Raw genomic sequence first — 26,239 nt, forward strand, 5'->3', positions numbered from 1 at the left:
AAGAAAATTCACAAAGTAAAGTTTCAAGCATCCACAGTTACTGTCAAAGCAAGGTGATTTGCTTGTGTTCTACCTGCCTCCAGAGAAAAGGATAAAGTCTCTTCTAGAAGATGATAACATTACCCAGAGACTGCACAACTTTTCACTTAAAGTATCCAAAATCATACCACGCATATCAAAAAACATAATTCAATGAAAAAATAAATAGATAACAGAAAGACCAAATATAAACCATGCAGAGAATACTAAATTATAAAAAAATAGAAAATATGAGTATAATTGTGTCACATTACCTGCTCAGACTCAATCTGAATTAAATGGAATTAAAAAATATATAATTGCTAGAACTTAAAAATACCATATCACCTTCAGTTCAGTTCAGTTGAGTCATTCAGTCGTTCCTGACTCTTTGCGACCCATGAAGAGCAGCCACCCAGCCTCCATGTCCATCACCAACTCCTGGAGTTTACTCAGTCTCCTGTCCATTGAGTTGGTGATGCCATCCAACCATCTCATCCTCTATCATCCCCTTCGCCTCCTGCCCTCAATCTTCGGACATCAGGGTCTTTTCAAATGAGTCAGCTCTTTGCATTAGGTGGCCAAAGTATTTGAGTTTCAGCCTCAATATGAGTCCTTCCAATGAACACTCAGGACTGGTCTCCTTTAGGATGGACTGGTTGGATCTCCTTGCAGTCCAAGGGACACTCAGAGTCTTCTCCAACACCACAGTTCAAAAACATCAATTCTTCAGCACTCAACTTTATTTGTAGTCCAACACTCACATCCATACATAACTACTGGAAAAAACCATTGCCTTGACAAGACAGACCATTGCTGGCAAAGAAATGTCTCTGCTTTTTAATATGCTGCCTAGGTTGGTCATAACTCCTTCCAAGGAGTAAGCGTCTTTTAACTTCATGGCTGCAATCACCATCGGCATATGGTTTTGGAGCCTAGAAAAATAAAGTCAGCCACTGTTTCCACTGTTTCCCCATCTATTTGCCATGACGTGATGGGACTGGATGCCATGATCTTAGTGATCTGAATTTAAAAAAAGATTTTTACTCTCCTCTTTCACTTTCATCAAGAGGCTCTTCATTTCCTCTTCACTTTCTGCCATAAGGGTGGTGTCATCTGCATATCTGAGGTTACTGATATTTCTCCCAACAATCTTCATTCCAGCCTGTACTTCATCCAGTCCAGTGTTTCTCATGATGTACTCTGCATATAAGTTAAATAAGGAGGGTGACTATACATCCTTGATGAACTTCTTTTCCTATTTGGAACCAGTCTGTTGTTCCACGTCTAGTTAGAACTGTTGCTTTCTGACCTGCATACAGATTTCTCAAGATGCAGGTCAAGTGGTCTGGTATTCCCATCTCTTGAAGAATTTTCCACAGTTTATTGTGATCCACACAGTGAAAGGCTTTGACATAGTCAATAAGGAGAAATAGATGTTTTTCTGGAACTCTCTTGCTTTTTCGATGATCCAGTGGATGTTGGCAATTTGATCTTTGGTTCCTCTGCCTTTTCTAAAACCAGCTTGAACATCTGGAAATTCACGGTTCACATATTGCTAAAGCCTGGCTTGGAGAATTTTGAGCATTAATTTACTAGTGTGTGAGATGAGTGCAGTTGTGCGGTAGTTTGAGCATTCTTTGTCATTGCCTTTCTTTGGGATTGGAATGAAAACTGACCTTTTCCAGTCCTGTGGCCACTGCTGAGTTTTCCAGATTTGCTGACATACTGAGTGCATCACTTTCATAGCATCATCTTTTAGGATTTGAAATAGCTCAACAGGAATTCCTTCACCTCCACTAGCTTTATTCACAGTGATGTTTCCTAAGACCCAGCTGACTTCACATTCCATGATGTCTGGCTCTAGGTGAGTGATCATACCATCATGATTATCTGGGTCATGAAGATCTTTTTAGTAAGTTCTTCTCCGTATTCTTTCCATATCACATGAATTACATTAAAAAATAGCTTGAATGCAAAAGGGAATGGTAACCATTTTCACAAACTGTATAAGAATTACAGTAACATATGGAGAAATGATGATTTCTAATTCACACCATGTACAAAATCAATTCTAGATGGATCATAAATAACAATCCCAGAGTGAAACAGTAAATTTTCTCCAACATTACATACAGGAGTGATATTTGAATATGTTACTATGTCCTCTGATATCACACAGTCTTTACTATAAAAAGAGTGATAAATTTAAATTCATTGAATTTAATAAATTCTTAATGCATCAAAAACCAGTTTTGAAAGACCATAAGTGGCAATCCACAGATTTGAGTGAGATATTTGAAATACAAGTAAAGATTCTTAGAAATGCATAAAAATAAGTAATAATCAATAATGAAAAGTTAAACTACATCTAAAATAAAAATGAGAAGTGACAGGTACTTTAAGAAGATGTTATTCAAAAGTAAGTTTATAAAATATTATTATAAAAGAATTAAAATGGTTACAACTAAACAGAAAATAGCAATGCCAAATGTTAGTAGGAATATACAGTAACAGGAACTCACACACTTCTGGTAAAACTGTAAATTTTTACACTTTGAACTGTTTAGCAGTACCTACCAAAGTTGAACATATCTATACTTATAAATCAATTAAATTCCTATATATATTTTTAAAATTTATATATACACTTCACAGAAATCTGCATATGTTACCAAAGTTCAAGAATATTTAAGGAAGCATTATTCATGATCTTCACCAAAGTAGAAAAATTAGCAAAATTGTCACCAAGGTAAAACAGGAAAGGCAGGATGAAAAGCAGAATTATAATCTATAACTCTGTACAGCAACACAGATGAATCTCACAGACATATTTAATGAAAAAGAAATCCATAAAAAGCAATGAACACTGGTTATATGTAAGAATATCCACCTACTGTTATTTACAGAATATTTACCTACTGATATCTAAGTAGGTAGATATCAGTAGGCAGTAGATACCAGAAGAGTGATTACATTTTTGAAAGGACTAATAACTGAGTAAAGCCATAATGGGAATATGCTGGAGGCTATTAATATTCTAGTTCTTGATATATTTGATATTTCTACAGAAATACTTACTTTAAAAAATCCAGTATCTATACACTTAAAATTTATTCATTTTAGTTTGTGGGGGTTATATTTCAATTGAAAAGCAAAGGATAAAAATAGTTGGCTATGTTTAGATCTTATTTTATTTACAAAGAAGTGGATGAATTTTAAGTATCAAAATGAGTGTACCAATTTCCTAATTTTACAATAAATTTTAGATAAACTCCTTTTGTATTTTGGCTATATTTATAATAAATTGCAAATAACTATTTCCAAATGACTTTTCTCAAAGCATTTATATACCATGTCATCTTATTCAGCCATCTAATGTTTTGTATCTGAAACAAAAAATTCCATCTATGTAAAAAATTTAAAAAGTATGAACATGAGTGGTATTTTAATGCCCCTATGAAAATCCATTTCCTGAAGGTTAAATTGAAAGAAATATAGAATGATATAAAGTAGGGGAAACTTGGCTTAGTTCTTTCATATTCAGTATTTAAGTTTCTAGGAAAAAGTGTGTGTGTGTGTGTGTTAACAACTGGCTTTTCCATTAATCTTATTGAAAAGAGAAAGATCTATGTTTCAAGAAAATTTTAATGGGCTTTGAAAATCAATGATTGTAGAGAACACAGTATACTTAAAGTCTGAGAGAGACTGGAAGATAAAAGGTCTTGTTAAAAAAATAATAATAACTTTTCTTATTTTCCCCAGTTGTTCCTATCTTGAAATATAAATGAAGCTCTAGAGCCTCTACTGATAGTCATGTACAGATCCACATGCTTTATCACCTGGGTTGGAGCTTTGGTATAAACTTTGGTGTCAGTTCAGTTCAGTTGCTCAGTTGTGTCAGACTCTTTGAGACACCATGGACTAGAGCATGCCAGGCCTCCCTGTCCATCACCAACTCCCAGAGTTTGCTCAAACCCCTGTCCATCGAGTCGGTGATGCCATCCAACCATCTCATCCTCCAATGTCCCCTTCTCCTCCTGCCTTCAATCTTTCCCAGAATCAGGGTCTTTTTCAGTGAATCAGTTCTTCACATCAGGAAGCCAAAGTATTGGAGTTTTAGCTTCAGCATCAGCTTTGGTATAGTTTTCCTTTCATTTTTATTAATCAAATATGTTTAATAGTATAACATGTGCTTATTATCCCTGAGGGTTACAGAAAAGTTTGACCTGACCCCCTTCCTAATTATCAAACCACAGTATCTATTTATAGGCGTTGACAAGTACAACTGCCAGACACAGGCTTTTCCCTAAATACTGTTTGGAGTCTAATCCAACACAAAGTACCATAGTCAGTTAAGGCTTCAAATTTCTGTGCTATAATACATGAATGTATTTTTAACTGGTATTATTACTTAACCAAAATTTGTAAAAATCTAATTTATCATCAAAATGTATTACTTTACATTATTTTACAAAAGTTCTTTTTAAAAAGTAGGCTTAAGAATTAAGCATTCAAAAAGAAAGAAATTTGGGTTGTTCTGGTGATATTAATCAGTGACATACTATTTATAAATATACCTTTAAATAACAAGTTTTTCTTATTCAGAATGAAGACACTTTCCATCTTTTTGTTGCCTCCAAGTTTGGGTCATGCTTCTCAGAAACTACTAATATTTTCAAATAATACTGGTTAATTTTAACTCAATATTTATTGTATACTGTGTATATTGTATAGATCAACACATATGTGGAATTATCTGGTCCAGTCGTTTTGTGTCTTATAGAAAGTTGAGGTTATCAGGTGCACTATTATCCCATCAACTGACTGAAATTGTTACAAAGAAGCCTCTCAGCTTGTCAAAGTTAAGAGCACCAGTTGTTAGCAGTGATATCAGCCAGATGTCTGTGTTACATTTAGCTCTTTCATAATTAAACTCTAAGAGTGCTAATAGTGTTTGTTTCACAATAACTTATCTCAGGGCTTTGTTGTGATAAATATCAATGTGATGAGGGAAGAGAAAGTAGTGATGTCAATGTCAAAGTAGTGATTTTCTTTAAATAAGACACCATATATTCCTCAAACAGTAAAAAGTTGCCTAACCTGGGAATTGTAAACTTTGAAGGAATCCAAATTTATAATTGTGTTTTTCTTAAGCTCTGTCTAATTAACAGTCACATTATGCAATCACATTCATTTCAACTCAAATAAAAGTCCTTTAGAATATTTTATAATTTATCCACTGTATTTACTGGTTGTACTACCATCAACATATTAAAGTTCAATCATTCTAAAGGTAAATTAAAAAAAAAAAAAATGAGGACTTCTGGCTTTCAGTTGCATGTATAAGGAGCCTGGAAGTTTGCACTCCGTTCTAATAACAAGTAAGAAACTGAAGAGCCTGAAAAACAACAATAACAACTACTCACCTTGCATCAGTAAGAGAGGAGAGGATGCAGAGCAAAAGGTCACCCCTGATATTAGAGACAGAGAGGTGAACACAGGGAGTCATGACTTACCAGAGCAGACACTCAAGAATGAAGCTGCCCCAGGAACAAATCCCATGGTAGGAAAACTGAAACTGCAGTTGACGAGTTGCTGAAGGCCCAGTGTGGCCGACTCTTGAGAGTTAAAAACTTCATAAAGAACCAGCTGCTGGTGAAGGGGGTACCCTGCAATATTGGGAGATTTACTTCCAGGAGGTTGACCAGGTTCCCACAGTAAACACTGAAGAAAGAAGCCCCTCTGCTTCCTGCAAAAAGAAGGGAAAAGGAACAATTTGGAAATATGCCAGGTTACTCTGTTCTTAATAAGGTCTGCCTCAGGAGAAACTAATAACCAAATCTAACCTGCTATACTGTTAGAGCCTAACTGACATGGGGAAGGGAAATATACAATTCCAGCCCACATGAGCCATCCTATTCCATCTAAATATTTAGTAAAAACCCAGAAATTCTTGTGAAGCTGACACCCCAGGAGCATTGGCTGGTACCTAATCACTGGATCACAGGACACTTTCACCAACCGCCCCCACCCCCAACACCTCATCTCCACATTACTAAAGAAAGACCTATTTAAAGCAGTTCTTTTCATCCAGTTCACATACATATTTAGCTCTCAAAAAAAAAGTTGCAAGCTGTACCAAAAGATTAAAAAAAAATTAAGAGGCAAAAATAAACATCAAAACCAAAATGCTAGGAATGTTAAATCATCAGAATTATCAGACTGCTGGAGTCCAGCTCCAGCATCCAGGGGATCAGCCTGAAGGGATGAGTGGTGTTGGTGGGAAATGATGTAGCCTCTGACTCGAGGTATGGGACTACATGTTTATTTCAAGCATCAGGTTCTCTTTTATACCTTTTCAAAAGCATTAGGTCAGAGGTTTGACATTTTCAGTTCTCCCTCACCCAGATTATTGTCTCATTGTTGCCCTTCAAACAGAGTTCCTGCTTCAGCGATTCTCTCAGAATCATTTTTACTTGTGATTACATTGTAACTCATGCTTATGTCTGGGCTGCATATCACATTCCACAGTTTATTTCTTATCTTTCCAAATCCTGCTTGTCCCTAGTATCTTAAGCTCTCTATCTCCTAAAAAGGCTTCTATTGCTAAGTCACTTCAGTTGTGACCGACTCTGTGTGACCCCATAGACAGCAGCCCACCAGACTCCCCTGTCCCTGGGATTCTCCAGGCAAGAACACCGGAGTGGGTTGCCACCTCCCTCTCCAATGCATGAAAGTGGAAAGTGAAAGGGAAGTCACCCAGTCTTGTCCAACCCTCAGCGACCCCATGGACTGCAGCCTTCCAGGCTCCTCCATCCATGGGATTTTCCAGGCTTCTAGCTATTCTTAATTATTCCTAAACCCTAAGCTCAGCAAACTTCCTTTGCCATAAACATATCCCTCACAAACAGGTCTCAGATAACAATCTTTACCATGACCACAAGCTGCGGCCTACTTGCTCATCCTGGGACATTCTTTGTAAAAATCCTTGAACAAATGTCAATGGTTACTTTATAGATTATTTTCTGGGCACAACTGCAGAAGGCTTTGTGCTTTCTCACACTTGTCTCAAGAATAATAAGCACCTTAACATTCTTTCCAGCCAACTCACTGAAGAAAGGAAGAAACAAGTCAGAATCACAAGAGCTAACTCCTTCATCCCGGGTCTGTGCCTGAGGAATGAGGATAGAAGGCTGGAGCCATGCCTCCATTTTGTCAGTAATGCCTAACATGGCTCCTGACAAGACTGGAAAAATTAAAATAAGTACAATTAACATGTTAAGGGTGCTAATGGATAAAATAGCATGCCAAGAGAGATGGGCAACATAAGCAGAGAAATATAAATGATAAGAAAGAACCCAAAAGAAATACTAGAAATCAAAAACACTTTAACAGAAATGAATAATTACTTTAATGAGCTTATCAGTACCTTGGACACAGCTGCAGAAAGACTCTCTAAGCTTGAGGATATTTCAATAGAAACACCCAAACGTGATAAGTAAAGGGAAAAAAGATGAGAAAAAAACAGCACAGACTATCTAAAAACTTGGAGACAACTACAAAATATGTAACATTAATATAATGGGAATATCAAAAGGATAAAAAGAGAAAAAAAGAATAAATATTAGAAATATGAATAACTGAGAAGCTCCTCGAATTAATACCAAGCATGAACCACAGATCCAGGATGCCGAAAGAGCATAAGGTAGATTAAATACAAAAAAAAACCTACATAGGGGAAAATCATCTTAAAGCTACTCAAAATTAGATAAAGAAAAAAATATGAAATAAGTCAGAGGGGAAAAATGAATTATCTGTAGAGGAATAAATATAAAAATTACATACCTCTACTCAAGAAACTATGCAAGGAAACAAAGTGGACTAAAATGTTTAAAGTGTTTAAAGAAAAACAAACAAAAAATTCCACCAAACCATAATTCTGTATCCTGAGAAACGATCCTTCAAAGGCAAGGGAGATATAAAGACTTCCCAGAGAAGGAAAAATTGATGAAATCTGTTGGTAGTAGATCTGCTTTGCAAGAAAAATTAAAAAAAAATAAATGGAATAAAAATGATATTATTTTAAAACTTTTAATTGGTGTAAAAATAAGTTTGTTTAAAATAATAATAGCAACACTATATTGGATTATGGATGCTAGGATTATCAAATGCATATTACCTAGTGAAAGCAGCCAATATTAAAAGTATAGACTGTATGATCCAACTATATAGCATTCTAAAAAAGCAAAATACTGAGATAGAGAAAAGATTCCAGTGGCTGCCAGGAGTTTGGGAAGCAGGAGGATCAACAGACTGAGCAAGGAGGCTATCAAGGGCAGTAAAAATACTCTTTGTGATGGTATAATGATGAACACATGCCATTACACATTTGTCAGTCGTAGAACAAATGCATAACAACAGTGAATCCTAATGTAAACTATGGACTCTGGATGATAATGATCTGTCAATATAGTTTCATTGATTCTAATGAATGGAGTACTTACCCCAGTGGAAAATGTCGATAATGGGTGAAGCTATGCATGTATGGTGGCAGATAATATATAGGAAGTACTCAATTTTGCTGTGAATCTAAAAATCAATCTAAAATATTAACTGTTAATAAACAACAACAACAAAAATTCCTCCAATTGTCTCTTCTAATTAGAAATAAATTCTGTAGTAGTGAACATGTCAAAAATTTGTAACACTAGCTTCCCAATGCTTTACAAAGGTGTAACTCAAGGTGTTAATTTTAACACATGTAGATCACACAGATTCCTTAGTAACTAAAAGAAATCAGCACAGATGTCATTATGAAGTATCTGCCAGTTCTATTGAAGGGCATTTGAAAAATGTCAACAATTAGATAATTTATTAATTTATTTGCTCACATTTTTCTTTCTTTTGAGGTTCTGCTCAATATACTTCTGTGTAAAATTCAAAATTGATGAAAAAGTATCACTATCTAAAAATGACTATTCTCCCCAAATTAACAAATCAATGGAATTAAAAAAAAAAAACCTTCAATGAGATATTTGACAGATTTGAAAATGTAATTATATATCTAAAAAACCAACTAATATCTTTACATATGAAAATGTGCAAGATCATCAGATGAGTATGAAGAAGGACGTGTCACATGAGGTAACACAGAAAACCTTAAAACTATGAAAATTCAGTTAGTTATTGACATAGGTAAGAGACATAATTGTGAGAAGAGTGAGGAGACTGCTTTCACTCTTCATACTTATATGTGTCAGTATTCCTTTTTTATTACAAGAGAATGTATTTGTGTATTATTTTTACAAAATAACACTTTTTGTACAAAATAATAATAATAATTTTTACAAAATTAATAGGAATAGCACAACTTGGTAACATTTCAGAAAGCTATGTGCTATGAATTGTTCCAGGTATTTTCACAGGTCTTGTCTTGTTGATATCTCACAACAACTTACTTCCCTTACATTTCAGAGAGACACTAAGAAAATTAACTTGCCTAAAGTTGTATAGCATAGAATTGTCAGAAGTAGCATTTGAATCAGACAACCTATCTCCACGTGCTGCACTGTTAACCACTAATACAAGGCATAGAGTTCTCTTAGCTAAGCAGGCAATATATCCAGTTTATGTTAGGGAGATAGCTAAGCCAAGTTAAAGAAAAAATACATTAGTATGTTAAGTTTCAACAAAGTAATAGGGATATATATATATATATATGTATGTGTGTATATATATATAAACACATACTTGTATACATGTATTACTTTACATTGCATAATGTATAATAATATCATATAAGACATAATTTCCATAGAATTTATTAGAATTTAGAAGATTCAAGAAAATTTAAATGTAATAAACAATAAATAGGGTGTATCAGTTTGCTGCCTAACAAATACAGACTTAGTAGTTTAAAGCATGGGCTCAGTCACTTCAGTCATGTCCGACTCTTTGTGACCCCCATGGACTGTATCCCACCAGGCTCCTCTGTCCGTGGGATTTTCCTGGAGTAGGTTGCCATGTCCACCTCCAGGAGATCTTCCCAACCCAGGGGTCAAATCCACATCTACTGCATTGCAGGCAGATTCTTTACTGCTGAGCCACCGGGAAAGCCCAGTAACTTAAAGTAACACCTGTTTCAGCTTATAAATCTCTTGGTCAGAGTTTAGTGTGCAATGTTTGGGTTCTCTACTCAGGTTATCACAAGATAGTATTTTTACATTGCAACACAGAAGTATCAGACAAGCTGTTCTCATCTGGAGGCTTGGAAGAAGATTCTGCTTGAGAGCTCACTCAGATTTTTGACAGAATTCATTGCCTGATGGTTGTAGAACTGAGGTGCCCATTTTGTTGCTATCAGCTAGAGCATTCAGCATCTAGAGGCCACCAACCCTCTTGCCATGAGCCTCACTCTATCTTCAAAGCCAGTGATGAAAAATTTCTCATGGCTCCTTTAAATGCCACTCAAAATTTAAACATATCTTACTTCCTTTCTGACCACTAAACACAGACTTAAAAGGTTCATGTAATTATGCCAGGCTTACCCCAATAGTCTCTTTATCTTAGGGTCAGCTGATTTGGGATCTGAATGACATGATCAAAATCCATTATAGTAGTGCCTAGAGTGGTATGATCATTAGTTTCACCAATTTTAAGCCTTGGTGTCCAGTTGTTCAGTCAACCACTAGGCTAGATGCTTTTGCATTCCAATCCCCTATAATGAAAAGGATATTTTTTGGGGGTGTTAGTTTTAAAAGGTCTTTTAGTTCTTCATAGAACCGTTTAACTTCAGCTTTTTCAGCATTACTGGTTGGGGCATAGACTTTGATTACCATGATGTTGAATGGTCTGCCTTGGAAATGAACAGAGATCATTCTGTCATTTTTGAGATTGCATCCAAGTACTGCATTTTGGACTCTTTTCTTGACTATAATGGCTACTCCATTTCTTCTAAGGGCTTCTTGCACACAGTAGTAGATATAATGGTCATCTGAGTTAAATTCACCCATTCCAGTCCATTTTAGTTCACCAATTTCTAAAACGTTGATGTTCACTCTTGTCATCTGTTTGACCACTTCCAATTTGCCTTGATTCATGGACCTCACATTCCAAGATCCTATGCAATATTGCTCTTTACAGCATTGGACCTTGCTTCCATAACCAGTCACATCCACAACTGGGTGTTGTTTTTGCTTTGGCTCCATCTCTTCATTCTTTCTGGAGTAATTTCTCCACTGATCTCCAGTAACATGTTGGGCTCCTACTGACCTGGAGAGTTCATCTTTCAGTGTCCTATCTTTTTGCCTTTTGATACTGTTCATGGGGTTCTCAAGGCAAGAATACTGAAGTGGTTTGCCATTGTCTTCTCCAGTGGACCACATTTTGTCAGAACTCTTCAACATGACCTGTCTGTCTTGGGTTATGTATGGATGTGAGAGTTAGACTATAAAGAAAACTGAGCACTGAAGAGTTGATGCTTTTGAACTGTGGTGTTGGATAAGACTCTTGAGAGTCCCTTGAAAAGAGATCCAATCAGTCCATCCTAAAGGAGATCAGCCCTACATGTTCATTGGAAGGACTGTAGCTGAAGCTGAAACTCCAATACTTTAGCCCGCTGATGCAAAGAGCTGACTCATTTGAAAAGACTATGATGCTGGGAGAGATGGAGGGCAGAAGGAAAAGGCGACAACAGAGGATGAGATGGTTGGATGGTATCACCGACTCAATGGACATGAGTTTGGGTAGACTCTGGGAGTTGGTGATGGACAGGGATGCTTGGCATGCTGCAGTCCATGGGGTTGCAGAGTTGTACATGACTGAATGATTGAACTGAACTGAGGCTAGATGCTGCTGTGAAGGTATTTTTAGATCTGATTAACATTTACACTCTGTAAAAGAAAATGATCCCTCACAATGTGAATGAGGTTCTTTTAGTCATTTCAAGCAAGGGCTTAAGAGCAAAGACTGAAGTTTCCCAAAGAAGGAGAAATTCTGCATCAAGGTTGCAACACTGAAACCCTGCCTGAGTTTTTTTAGCCCTTTGACCTGTCCTGACAATTCCAAAACATTCCTTCTTACATGAATTTCCAGCTGGCTGGTTTGTCCTATAGATTCTGCACGGTTAGCCTCCTTAACTGTGTGAGCCGATTCCTTTGAGGCACTCAGTCTCATTCTTAACTAATGACACTTACCTAATTTCAATACATTCTTGTTGTTTAATCTTTTTAGTCACTAATTTTTAACAGTAAGACTTACACAAAAAATGACAGATGTAAAGAATATTTTTCTCTGAGATTGGGTTGCTATATTAAGTAAATAAAAATATGGGATACACAGTCAAATCTGAAAATCAGATACAGAATGTATAATGTTTTAGTATAAGTATCTCTATAATATTTATATTAAATACTTAATACTTATAGTAAAAAAATCCATTATTTATCTTAAATTCAAATTTAGCTGGTGCCCTGTATTTTATCTAAAAACTATACACTGAAAGCACTTTTTAATCTGGAGATTTCAAATAATCTCTTTGTTTCATTTGCTTATTTAAGATATGGGGAGGAAAATTTAAATATTTAGGATGATGATACTTGTGTATTTAATGGCTTTGGCAGTCAGCATATAATTAAACCAGTTGGGCTTAAAATTGTAAATACTTCTGGAGGCAATAATACAAGCATTTATGCTGCTATGAAGCCATTTTTTAAAAGCTGATGCATATTTATGTGTATGGAGTTTGCAAAAAGTTGAAGGATTCTATGAAGTATTCTGAGACTGTAAAAACAAACAGCATACGTTGTTAAAAGTCCACACTATTCAGCAAGCACTACCATTCATTTGTATAAGAATAAACTGCTCAAACAACAGTATTATGTACCAGTTCTTCTCAGGTACACTCAAATCACTAGATCTGCTCTTGCATTTCTTATTAATGAAGATGGAGGCACTGCAAGAAGACAAGTTCACATCTCCTGGATTTAGGAATTGCAGATCACAGTCACAAGAGGGACGTAACAGCATTTACCCAAGAATCTTTCAGACTGAAAGTTGATCCATTTTTCAAATATATAAAATAGAAACAACTTCAAATAAAATGAATTTCAAATGGATTATTCTGAGGATAAGTAAAAATATAGTTGTGAAAATATTTTCTAAAACTATATGTTATGGTGAATGTTACTATGATACAGTAATGATTCACTTGTTAGTTAGTTGAACTATAACCTCAACTGATTTAAAAAATGTTTCTCAAGAAAATCAGCACATATTTAATTTTAACTTTTGTCAAGTAACATTCTCAAAAAGATCACTGACACTGAAAACATTTGATGGAAATTTAGTTATTACTCTTTTACTGACAAATAAGTTTATCTTAATAGAAACATCACAGCCTAGGCTAAATGAATTGTTAGACCAATTTTTATTGCATTTGACCATTTGGATATACACTGTGTATTCTTATTTTTTAATTAATAGACTTTCTTTTTAGGGTGGCTAAAGATTTACAGAAATTTTAATGGAAGGTATGGAGAGTTCTAAGGAGCAGATCCTGAGTAGAATTATCTCTGTAGTTTACAAGTTAGATTTTCATTTTTAAAACTAGAAAAAGCCACTGAGAATTACATAGTGAAGCAGCATGGTCATATATGCAATTATAAAATATTAAATTAAAGAAAATTTAAAAGATGAATTTGGACTATTCATACTAGATGATGAAAGCCAAGTCCACGATATTCTTATGGCTTCAACAGAATTAATGGTAGAATTGATTTGGTCTCCACCTTGGTAAAAGGCATTGGAAATGATTAAAAATATTTATATAAATTATCACCATCTTCAAAGATTTTATAATCCTGATAAAGTTAACAATATTAACAATGACTTTACAAAAACAGAACATAATGTATAGGAAACAAGATAATCCAGGGTGGGCTAGAAATACTGCAGTGTGCTGGAGTATAATAAGAGAAACATAAAATGGGTAAATCGGAGAGAAGAAGAGCCTGGGAAGTAAGACTGTCCAAAACTAAAAACTAAATGTTTAAGATACTGGCCCTAAAATACCTATGTTCATTTATTTACTTATCCATTCAACTGAGCATTTTATACACAGACATTTTTGTGCATGTGAAAATTACCATAAATTAAAATGCTGAATATAAAGATTCAAAAGAACACATTTTCCAATAAAGGTTCAAAGACAAAGCTACAAATCAATAACCAGAAAAAATATTAATGCACAATGATACTCACATAACCAGGAATATTAAGTCCAAGAGAAAGAAAACAAAAAAGAACTTGGAAGATTTGAAGATAAAATGTGCCTAAAGAGTCATCAAACTATTTAAGAAGGAAAACAAAATCACAGGTAGAATAGAGAATTGTTTTCAAAAGATTTTCACCAGTTATTTTTGCTAACATCTAGGTTAGGGTAAACTTTACCAGACCGTACTGCAAACCTTTGGAAACAAGCAAGCCATCTCTCTGGAAATACTCATACATATTTTTTTTAAACAAATGACTTAATCAAATGCAAACTAAGTATGTCATAACAAAGATTTCCAATTAGTCACTGTTAAACTATATTACCCACTACACACTCATGGACAAATTCAAAGAAACTTAAAAAAGAACTCACAAAGTGACTAGCAGTAGTGAGGCAGGGTGGGGTTTTTTGCTTCATAACCTCAGATATGCAGATGACATCACCCTTACAGTAAAAAATGAAGAGGAACTAAAGAGCCTCTTGAAGAGGGTGAAAAAGGAAAGTGGAAAAGCTGGCTTAAAACTCAACATCACTCATTATCAGAGAAATGCAAATCAAAACCACTATGAGGTACCATTTCACACCAGTCAGAATGGCTGCGATCCAAAAGTCTACAAATAATAAATGCTGGAGAGGGTGTGGAGAAAAGGGAACCCTCTTACACTGTTGGTGGGAATGCAACCTAGTACAGCCACTATGGAGAACAGTGTGGAGATTCCTTAAAAAACTGGAAATAGAACTGCCTTATGATCCAGCAATCCCACTGCTGGGCATACACACTGAGGAAACCAGAAGGGAAAGAGACACGTGTACCCCAATGTTCATCGCAGCACTGTTTATAATAGCCAGGACATGGAAGCAACCTAGATGTCCATCAGCAGATGAATGGATAAGAAAGCTGTGGTACATATACACAATGGAGTATTACTCAGCCATTAAAAAGAATACATTTGAATCAGTTCTAATGAGGTGGATGAAACTGGAGCCTATTATACAGAGTGAAGTAAGCCAGAAGGAAAAACATAAATACAGTATACTAACGCATATATATGGAATTTAGAAAGATGGTAACAATAACTCTGTATACAAGACAGCAAAAGAGACACTGATGTATAGAACAGTCTTATGGACTCTGTGGGAGAGGGAGAGGGTGGGAAGATTTGGGAGAATGGCATTGAAACATGTAAAATATCATGTAGGAAACGAGTTGCCAGTCCAGGTTCGATGCACGATGCTGGATGCTTGGGGCTGGTGCACTGGGACGACCCAGAGGGTTGGTATGAGGAGGGAGGAGGGAGGAGGGTTCGGGATGGGGAACACATGTATACCTGTGGCGGATTCAATTTGATATTTGGCAAAACTAATACAATTATGTGAAGAATAAAAAATAAAATAAAATTAGAAAAAAAAAAAACTCAACATTAAAAAAACAAAGATCATGGCATTCAGTTCCTTCACTTCATGGCAAACAGATGAGGAAACAATGGAAACAGTGACAGACTTTATTTTCGTGGGCTGCAAAATCACTGCAGATGGTGACTGCAGCCACAAAATTAAAAGACACCTGCTCTTTAGAAGAAAAGCTATGACAAACCTAGACAGCATATTATAAAGCAGAGACATTACTTGGCCAAAAAGTTCCATATAGTTAAAGCTATGGTTTTTCCAGTTGTCATGTAAGGATATGAAAGTTGCAGCATAAAGAAGGCTGAACACCAAAGAATTGATGCTTCTGAACTGTGGTGTAGGAGATTCTTGGGAGTCCCTTGGACTTCAAGGAGATCCAGCCAGTCCATCCTAAAGAAAATCCATCCTGAATATTCATCGAAAGGACTGATGCTGAGGCTGAAACTCCAATACTTTGGCCACCTGATGCGAAGAGCAGACTCATTAGAAAAGACTTTGGGGCTGGAAAAGATAGAAGCTAGGAACAGCGGACAACAGAAGACAAGACGGTTGGATGGCATCACCGACTCAATGGACATGAGTTTGAGCAAGCTCTGGGAGATGATGAAGGACAGGAAAGTCTGGCATGCTGCAGTCAATGGGGTTGCAAAGAGTTGGGTTACTGAGTGACTGAACAACAGCAATGCTCAGAACAGCTTATTGACCTAACTAATTGTAGTTGGCTCATAAAGTGAAAATATCAAAAGTGAAAGCAGGTTTGAATGGAATGATGGGCCTGATCTGCAGAAGATCCAAGTATTCTTGCTCAACTACCACTTGAAGAGTGGGCCAGATTAGACAAGTAAGGATCATTTTGGTATTTAACAGTGTGAATTAAAGAGTCTTCATTATCTGAGATTCCAGAATAACTGCCATCATATTTTTTCCAAATAAAAATTTTTCTGGGAAATAAGAGTATGATATAAAATTAACATATTTTCAAAAATGGGATTTTTCTCTTTGACTTTATTTTCACAACTCTTCTAAAATATTAACCAGTATTTCTTCAAAGGTATATATTTTATTACATCTCAGATAAAGGCATTAAAATATCTCTTTTTTTTTTTTTACTTTTTTTTAATTTTAAAAACTTTTTACGTTTTTTTTTTTTTATTTTATTTTATTTTTAAACTTTACATAATTGTATTAGTTTTGCCAAATATCAAAATGAATCTGCCACAGGTATACATGTGTTCCCCATCCTGAACCTTCCTCCCTCCTCCCTCCCCATACCATCCCTCTGGGTCGTCCCAGTAAAATATCTCTTCTTGAATTAAGAAAAAGAAGATACATATCCTTACATAAATACAAATACATATTTTTATAAAATTATAATTTGTATTTATGTGTGTGAAAATTGTTTTATTTGCTACATGGCATGACTGTAATATATAAAATTTTCCCTTGTAAAACTTTTTATAATTATTATTGTGCAGAAATGTTCCAAATACTACAAAATAAATTTGGGGAACACACAATTAACATGCCTAACAGTGAAACTTTCAGTCACTTTACACTACTTTTATTTTTTTTACATAAAATTTTTACACTGACATAAAATCTAAATTTGTTACCATCAATTCATCAATTCTGTATCATTGCTACAGGACTCCCCTCATATAAACTTCAAAGCTATCTTGTTCTATTTGAATATCAAAATACATATCTATTTTATTTTACTGTATTAAAACTAATAAAATGCTATTTTAACTTTAGAGAAATAATATTGACTATTAGGGATTCCATGATTCCGCTGGATCATGGAAAAAGCAAGAGAGTTCCAGAAAAGCATCTACTGCTGCTTCATTGACTATGTCAAAGCCTTTGACTGTGTGGATCACAATAAACTGTGGAAAATTCTTCAAGAGATGGGAATACCAGACCACCTGATCTGCCTCTTGAGAAATTTGTATGCAGGTCAGGAAGCAACAGTTAGAACTGGACATGGAACAACAGACTGCTTCCAAATAGGAAAAGGAGTTCGTCAAGGCTGTATATTGTCACCCTGTTTATTTAACTTATATGAGTACATCATGAGAAACGCTGGACTGGAAGAAACACAAGCTGGAATCAAGATTGCCGGGAGAAATATCAATAACCTCAGATATGCAGATGACACCACCCTTATGGCAGAAAGTGAAGAGGAACTCAAAAGCCTCTTGATGAAAGTGGAGAGTGAAAAAGTTGGCTTAAAACTCAACATTCAGAAAACGAAGATCATGGCATCCGGTCCCATCATTTCATGGGAAATAGATGGGGAAACAGTGGAAACAGTGTCAGACTTTATTTTTCTGGGCTCCAAAATCACTACAGATGGTGACTGCAGCCATGAAATTAAAAGACGCTTACTCCTTGGAAGGAAAGTTATGGCCAACCTAGATAGCATATTCAAAAGCAGAGACATTACTTTGCCAACAAAGTTTCGTTTAGTCAAGGCTATGGTTTTTCCTGTGGTCGTGTATGGATTTGAGAGTTGGACTGTGAAGAAGGCTGAGCGCTGAAGAATTGATGCTTTTGAACTGTGGTGTTGGAGAAGACTCTTGAGAGTCCCTTGGACTGCAAGGAGATCCAACCAGTCCATTCTGGAGGAGATCAGTCCTAGGATTTCTTTGGAAGGAATGATGCTAAAGCTGAAACTCCAGTACTTTGGCCACCTCATGCGAAGAGTTGACTCATTGGAAAAGACTCTGATGCTGGGAGGGATTGGGGGCAGGAGGAGAAGGGGACGACAGAGGATGAGATGGCTGGATGGCATCACTGACTCGATAGATGTGAGTCTGAGTGAACTCCGGGAGTTGGTGATGGACAGGGACGCCTGGCGTGCTGCGATTTATGGGGCTGCAAAGACCTGGACTTGACTGAGCAACTGATCTGATCTGATTAGGGATTCCCAGTGGTGCAGAGTAAAGAATCCACATGCCAATGCAGGAAATGGAGGTTCGATCCCTGGGTAAGGAAGATTCTCTGGAATAGGAAATGGCAACCCACTCAAGTATTCTTGCCTGGAAAGTTCCATGGACAGAGAAGCCTGGTGCTCTACAGCTCTTGAGATAACAAAGAGTCAGACATGACTGAGTGACTGAGCATGCAGAAACTTTAGTAGTGACCTTGACACACGCTGATAAGACTTCATGAATTTTTTAAAGGTTTGAATGGTATTTTTTCGCTAATGGGTAATGTCATTATATAATAATAAAAGCATATAATTGTGATTGATGTTTTAAATTAATACCATAAGTGACAATTCTGATTTAAACAATGTATTCACTATGAGAATAATGACTTTGCTTTGGATTCATTTCTGAATTTATTGATAGAAATATCGAAGCTCTGAAAAAAGTTTTAACATAGAATTATATAATAGCTCTTGTTAACCAAATTCACTTTAAAGGTATCACAAAGAGCAACTAAATCTTTTTCTTCTCTATGAAAGTCACAAATTCCTTCATGAATAAAAGCATGAAATTTTATTATAAAGTGATATTTGGTCCTAAACCTCATCCAGAAGAAACAGAATTTATACTTGTGAAGTTATCTTGGTATTTAGAGCAAAATTGCTAAATTTGAACAAGATTAAATTTTATACATGGATAATGTATTTTAATAGTATTTAAAGTTATAAAAAACTGCATATTAATTTAGAGTGTAATGTTGTCCAGGAAGGCATATAACAAGATACTTGTTTATATTTATACAACTTTATAGATTGTGAAGTCTTTATATGTTAACCTTTTATTTTAGTATTTAGAGAGCAACTAAACTACTCTATCTGCTATCTTGTACGAATTTTTAACTTTCTTCACTATTCAACTCTTTGGGGTGTACTCTTATCTTTATCCATATGAAAATTCCTCTTACTTAATGAAAACTGCAAGTTCTATCAAGGGAATTATATCCCAGGTCTCTTTGTCTGAGCCAAAGAACTTATGAAAGCATTTGATTTTAACAATTATCCACTTCAGCTACCTTATAGAAATACTGAGGACCACATTCATCTAATGAATAGTTATATCATGGTTTGGTCAGATATTCATATAGAGAAGAGAATATTTAAAATATAGAGTCATGTTTCAGTTCTCAGCTATAACCAGATGAAATCCAGTTTATAAATACCATGTAGTCAACCCTGCTCTGGATAGTACTCTCCATAATTGCAACTGTATAAATGATTTAGTTTAAAATAAAATATAAAGGGATGGCTAAAGATGTCGTTTTTCTTAGTAGTGAGATTTGACAGTTTTTTAGTATTATTTGCCAAGTATAATAGGAGACTTACATGCCCACTGATAAATCAAATTAATGAATTTATCCCATGAAAAAATATGTATCAGCAAGCAATTCATAAAGTTAGCAAAGCTGCAAAGTCATATTTAAAAACAAATTACAGGCGATAGTGAGACACTATGGAATGTTCCACCAAAAATATTTTTGACATTTCATGCACTGACATGGCAGCTAATAATACTGAGACTTAGTTGTTGCTAGGCCACTGCTGAAAGTAAGGGGATATGTTTTTTTCTCAAAGTGAAGAGTAGCTAAATTAATATTTCTAAAAAAAAATATAATAGTATCTGCCACAGAGCAGGTATTACATACATGTTTATTTTCAGTTAAATAGAAATGAGGTCATTGTACTAATCATTCACCTATCTTCCTATCTCCCTACCTACATGGAGAACATAAATATAAAAACAAAAATAAGTTCAAAAATATCTCAGTTGAAGTCTCTCAGTCGTGTCCAACTCTTGGCGACCCCATGGACTGCATTACTCCAGGCCTCCCTGTCTATCACCAACTCCTAGAGCTTGCTCAAACTCATGTCCTTTGAGTCGGTGATGCCATCCAACCATCTCATCCTCTGTTCTTCCCTTCTCCCACCTTCAGTCTTTCCCAGCATCAGGGTATTTTCCAATGAGTCAGTTCTTCGCATCAGGTCACCAAAGCATTGGAGTTTCAGATTCAGCATCAGTCCTTCCAATGGATATTCAGGACTGATTTCCTTTAGGATGGACTGGCTCAATCTCCTTGCAGTCCAAGGGACTCTCAAGAGTCTTCTCCAACATCACAGTTCAAAAGCATCTATTCTTTGGCGCTCAGCTTTCTTTATGGTCCAACTCTCCCATCCATTCATGACTACTGGAAAAATCATAGCTTTGACTAGACAGACCTTTGTTGGCAAAGTAATGTCTCTGCTTTTTAATATGCTGTCTAGGTTGGTCATAGCTTTTCTTTTAAGAAACAAGCATCTTTTAATTTCATGGCTGCAGTCACCATCTGCAGTGATTTTGCAGTCCCCCCAAAATAAAGTCAGCCACTGTTTCCACTGTTTCCCCATCTATTTGCCATGAAATGATGGGACCAGATGCCATGATCTTAGTTTTCTGAATGTTGAATTTTAAGCCAGCTTTTTCACTCTCCTCTTTGACTTTCAACAAGAGGTTCTTTAGTTCTTTGCTTTCTGCCATAAGGGTGGTGTTATCTGCATATCTGAAGTTATTGATATTTCTCCCAGCAATCTTGATTCCAGCTTGTGCTTCATCCAGTCCAGCATTTCTCATGATGTACTCTGCACATAAATTAAATAAGTAGGGTGACATTATACAGCCTTGACGTATTCCTTTCCTGATGTGGAACCAGTCTGTTGTTCCATGTCCAGTTCTAACTGTTGCTTCCTGCCCTGTTAAAGATTTCTCAAGAGGCAGGTCAGGTGGTCTGGTATTCCCATCTCTTGAAGAATTTTTCACAGTTTGTTGTGATCCACACAGTCAAAGGCTTTATAGTCAATAAAGGAGAAATAGATGTTTTTCTGGAATTCTCTTGCTTTTTTGATGATCCAACAAATGTTGGCAATTTAATCTCTGGTTCTTCTGCCTTTTCTAAATCCAGCTTGAACATCTGGAAGTTCACGGTTCACGTACTGCTGAAGCCTGGCTTGGAGAATTTTGAGCATTACATTGCTAGCGTGTGAGATGAGTGCAATTGTGCATTTGTTGGCACTGTTTTTCTTTGTGATTGGAATAAAAACTGAGCTCTTCCAGTCCTGAGACTACTGTGAATCTTCTGAATTTGCTGGCATATTCAGTCAAAAATGTCTACAGAATTTATTTTAATTTTCAAGTATGAGAAGACATTAAATATACTAATAAATAGTAAATTGTCATTTACTGATGTCATGCAGCTACATTTTAAGTGTTGTGAGGAGGCAGAGACTTAGAGTAATAGACAAATGTGTTATCAAAATGATATTGAATAAGTGTGATTTAAGAGTTTATTTTGTCTCTGATGATTAGGAAATATATCTGATTAGTTGACCTTTTAATGGATTGAAACAAAAAAAACAGAGGGTGACCCATAAAAATATCTATGAAAGAATTGTCCATATTTAGAAGAAAAAAAAATGAAATAAATACACTATATTGGGAGAACTATTGATGTATCTGAACACAACATATAATCTAGTGTGACTGCAAGAGAACAGGAAGAGGGAAGATAAAAGTCAAAAGAAAGATGGCAAGTGGATATCAGCAAAGGTGAAGGTAGGTTATTAAATTGAATATAGAATTTAATGTCTCACTCTTGGTTATATACTATCTCAAAATTATTAATTTGTCAAGGAAAAACTCAGATTAATTTCCCTACATTAAAATAGATTTTTAGCAATATACACACCTCCACACTGTAAAGCTGCAGGGTGGAATATTAAGTTACAGATTTTTTTTTTTTACATCATGTTTTAGAAAAATGAATTTGCAAATATCTAGTTCAGCTTTCTCAATTTACACTGTTAAGGAAGAAAAAAAAATCTACAAATGAGAATTATTTATCCAAATTGTTTTTTGGAACTTGAAACTAAAATGATGTTTTTGACATTAAAATGATGTTTTTAACATAGCAGAATTATATGATCACCTTTAGAGTAGCTATATTATAAATTAAGTAATAATAATAATAATGCCAAGGTTTACTAATGCTTAAAGGCTCAGACAGTAAAGCATCTGTCTACAATATAAGAGACCTGGGTTCGATCCCCGGGTTGGGAAGATTCCCTGGAGAAGGAAATGGTAACACACTCTAGTACTTCTTGCCTTGAAAATCCCATGGACAGAGGAGCTTGACGCAGGCTACTATCCATGGGGTCGCAAAGAGTCGGGCATGACTGAGCGACTTCACTTTCTTTCTTTCTTTAATAATGCTTAAAAATAACTGTAATTTTAATTATCTGATGTTCTGATTTAATAATATTAAATATAACTTTCAAAGTTCAAATCAATTTCTGTACTGAATGCTGCAAAACAAAACAAACAATAGTAACAGACATTTTGATGAAGACAAAAGCTCTCAGAGGTCAGTTTCCAAACAAAAGTAGAGTAAGAAAGAAAATATCTTTTATTTAATGTTTCCAAAATAATGATTAAATCATTTAATCATTAATTTAATTAACTGCAATTTTAGCTTACAAATGTCAGTAAAAATAATTTTTGTATCTCTGAATCTGGTTATTTATTAAACCAGCCTATTTCGCTTATTAATATAGGTCAATAAGTTTATGCATGCATCTCCTATGTTAAACACACACACACTAAAACTGTTGAAGGTAGTTTTTCACAGATATTTGGCAGCTAAACCTGAGTTCAATCTACTTGAGCTTATCAATTGATCTCAGTATTCTCACCAGTCAGTTACATATAACTGCTATTTGGTAATACTGCACTGTGTGTGCATGTCTCTGACAATACCATGTGAACGAGTCAAAATGAGCAAAAGAACACAGTAAAAAAAGAAATATCTTCTTTTAATGGTAAAGCAGAAAAATAAATTATTATAGGAGCTTGAATGTGTTACTGAATTGAGGCAATTTACTGAAACTATGAGGTCAGAAACTACTACCATATTTAATCTAAAAAGCATAACCATAATTTGTTGATATTTTATTAGAGGAATGATATAGAAACAATTAAAAACAGTACCAGTCCATAGCTTGAAAGTTTAAAACTGTGACAGTGTCATAACTGAAAATATGTGATAAACGAAGAAGACATAATTGGCAAACTAAGACAAGTTCTGACAGAATGAAAAAAAAAGAAAATATATATATATATGAAAAGTGAAAGTTAGTTGCACAATTGTGTCTGACTCTTTGAAATCCCATGGACTGTAGCCCACCATGTCCTCTGTCCATGGATTTCCCCAGACAAGAGTACTGGGGTGGATGGCCATTTCCTTCTCCAGGGGACCTTCCTGACCCACAGATTGAACCTGGGTCTCCTGCATTGCAGGCAGATTCTTTACCAACTGAGTTACTAGGGAAGCCGATATATATATACATACATATAAACCACTAGTTAGTTTGGATGTGAAACAAGCTCACATGAAAACTCAGCACTGAAGTGACACTGACTATGCAAAATGTTGGCTGCAGAAATGTGTTGTGATGTAAAAAAGTGAAAATATAGGTGAAAATTTGCTTTTCATCATGAAGCAGCCAACATTTACAATGAAAAATTTGCTTCACTTATGAAATTGCTGTAACTGAGTAATTTCAATGCTAGTAAAACAGTTTTCTACTCATGCTATATTCCTATTAAAAAAAATGAATGAATCTAAGAACTTTAACATGGCTTTAGAGAAAGTATCATTGGGTTAATGGTGTGTTAAGACCAGGTTGACTGTTTCTGGCCAAAAGCCACTACAAGATAAAGCTAACAATAACTGAAAAACACAGCACCTGAAACATTCAAACAACTTTTGTGTATATTATCACAAACAGCAGAAAACGTGAGAAATCAGAGCAAAAATTTTAGCTGCATCAATAATCATTCTGTACCAAAAGCAGAAACTCACTATAGGTTAGCCAGATTGAAGTTTATGTTATAAAACAATGTTTTCAAAATTTACTTTTCCCCAAGTACGATCTTTGTGAAAAAGTTATAAGGCCAAGGAAATTTATGTCCCAAGGGGAGTCACTGTGAACAAGTCCCTGGAGCTGCTGCTTGCTGCAGAGTTGGAATTTGATTTGGGGAATGCCACTTATGCAGATAGAAATGAGATTCAGATTTATAATCGTGTTAGAGTGAATTGTCCCAAATTCTGATCTTGTAATATTTTTATTGTTTAATATATTTTATAAATTCTTCTCCAAGAGATTTAACTGCTTACAGTTATGGGGTTTCCCTGACATTGTCAAAAAAAAAAAAAAATTACATGTTCTCTGTTATCCAAAGAAAGATGTCTGCGTGGGAAGAAGTTGGTGTGGCTGGGTACCACACATAGTATGAATTGACTTATGCATTTTCAATATGGATGCTCCAAATCTACAAAAACATATTTCTTAAACTTATTTGCTGCCAGGATTCTAGATGTGTAAACTATGGCACACACACATGAGACCAGAAAGCAGAAATTTTTAAATATTTGCAATAAATTGATTTATCCTTCTAGCATGGTTGAAGATGTTTAGTTTTATCTGGTACAAGTTAGGCAGATATTATAGTGTCTGGTCTTTATTTAGTTATTTATCTCCTGTTTCATAAGGTTTTTATCTAATGCTTAATAAATTTCAGATTTTAAAAAATATTCATTCATTTAATCTTTATAACAAGTTTAGAGGATAGGCTTTATTACTATTCTCATTTTATAGGTGGAGGGAACTGAAGCACAGCTTATTACCTAATAAGGCCAAAGTCACAGGGTTAATGGATGGGGCAGTAAGATTTGAATTTACCTAGGGCAGCTCCAAAGTCCAGGAACTAAACTACTATGGTATGTTACTTTTTCTGCTTTCTTTCCTAGACTCCCTAAAATCACAGATAATGAGTACAGTGGTGGTGCATCAATGGAATTTGAAAAAGAATTTTTAGAAGAGATTTGTAGAAGAGTATTATAGTGTATCTTGCTGTTATTTATTTATGAACTATAGTTGATATGAAAAAACTATGGTTTTTCAGTGGCCAAGTCATGCCCAACTCTATTATAAATAAAAAGTATTATAGTATATTTCACTGTTATTATAATTACTGTGTTCCATGCAGTGCTGGAGAAGACTCTTGAGAGTCCCTTGGAGAGCAAGGAAATCAAATTAGTCAATCCTTAAGGAAATCAACCCTAAATATTCATTGGAAGGACTGTTATTGAAGCTAAAACTCCAATAATTTAGCAACCTAATGCAAAGAGTCAACTCATTGGAAAAAAACCCTGATGCTGGGAAAGATTAAGAGCAGGAGGAGAAGGGGGTAACAGAGGAAAAGAAGATTGGATGACATCACCAACTCAATGGATATGACTTTGAGCTAACTCCAGGAAATAGTGAAGGACAAGGAGGCCTGACCTGCTGTAGTCTATGGGGTTGCAGACTCAGACACAACTTAGTAAGTGGACAACAAGAAGAAGAAGCAGTATTTAAACCTTGGCTATTTGGGAGATTCTAAAAGCTATTTATTTTGGGGTTCCAAAATCACTGAAGATGATGACTGCAGCCATGAGATTAAAAGACGCTTGCTCCTT

The sequence above is a fragment of the Bos mutus genome, chromosome 6 (assembly GCF_027580195.1).
Source record: "Bos mutus isolate GX-2022 chromosome 6, NWIPB_WYAK_1.1, whole genome shotgun sequence".
Lineage (NCBI taxonomy): Eukaryota > Metazoa > Chordata > Mammalia > Artiodactyla > Bovidae > Bos > Bos mutus.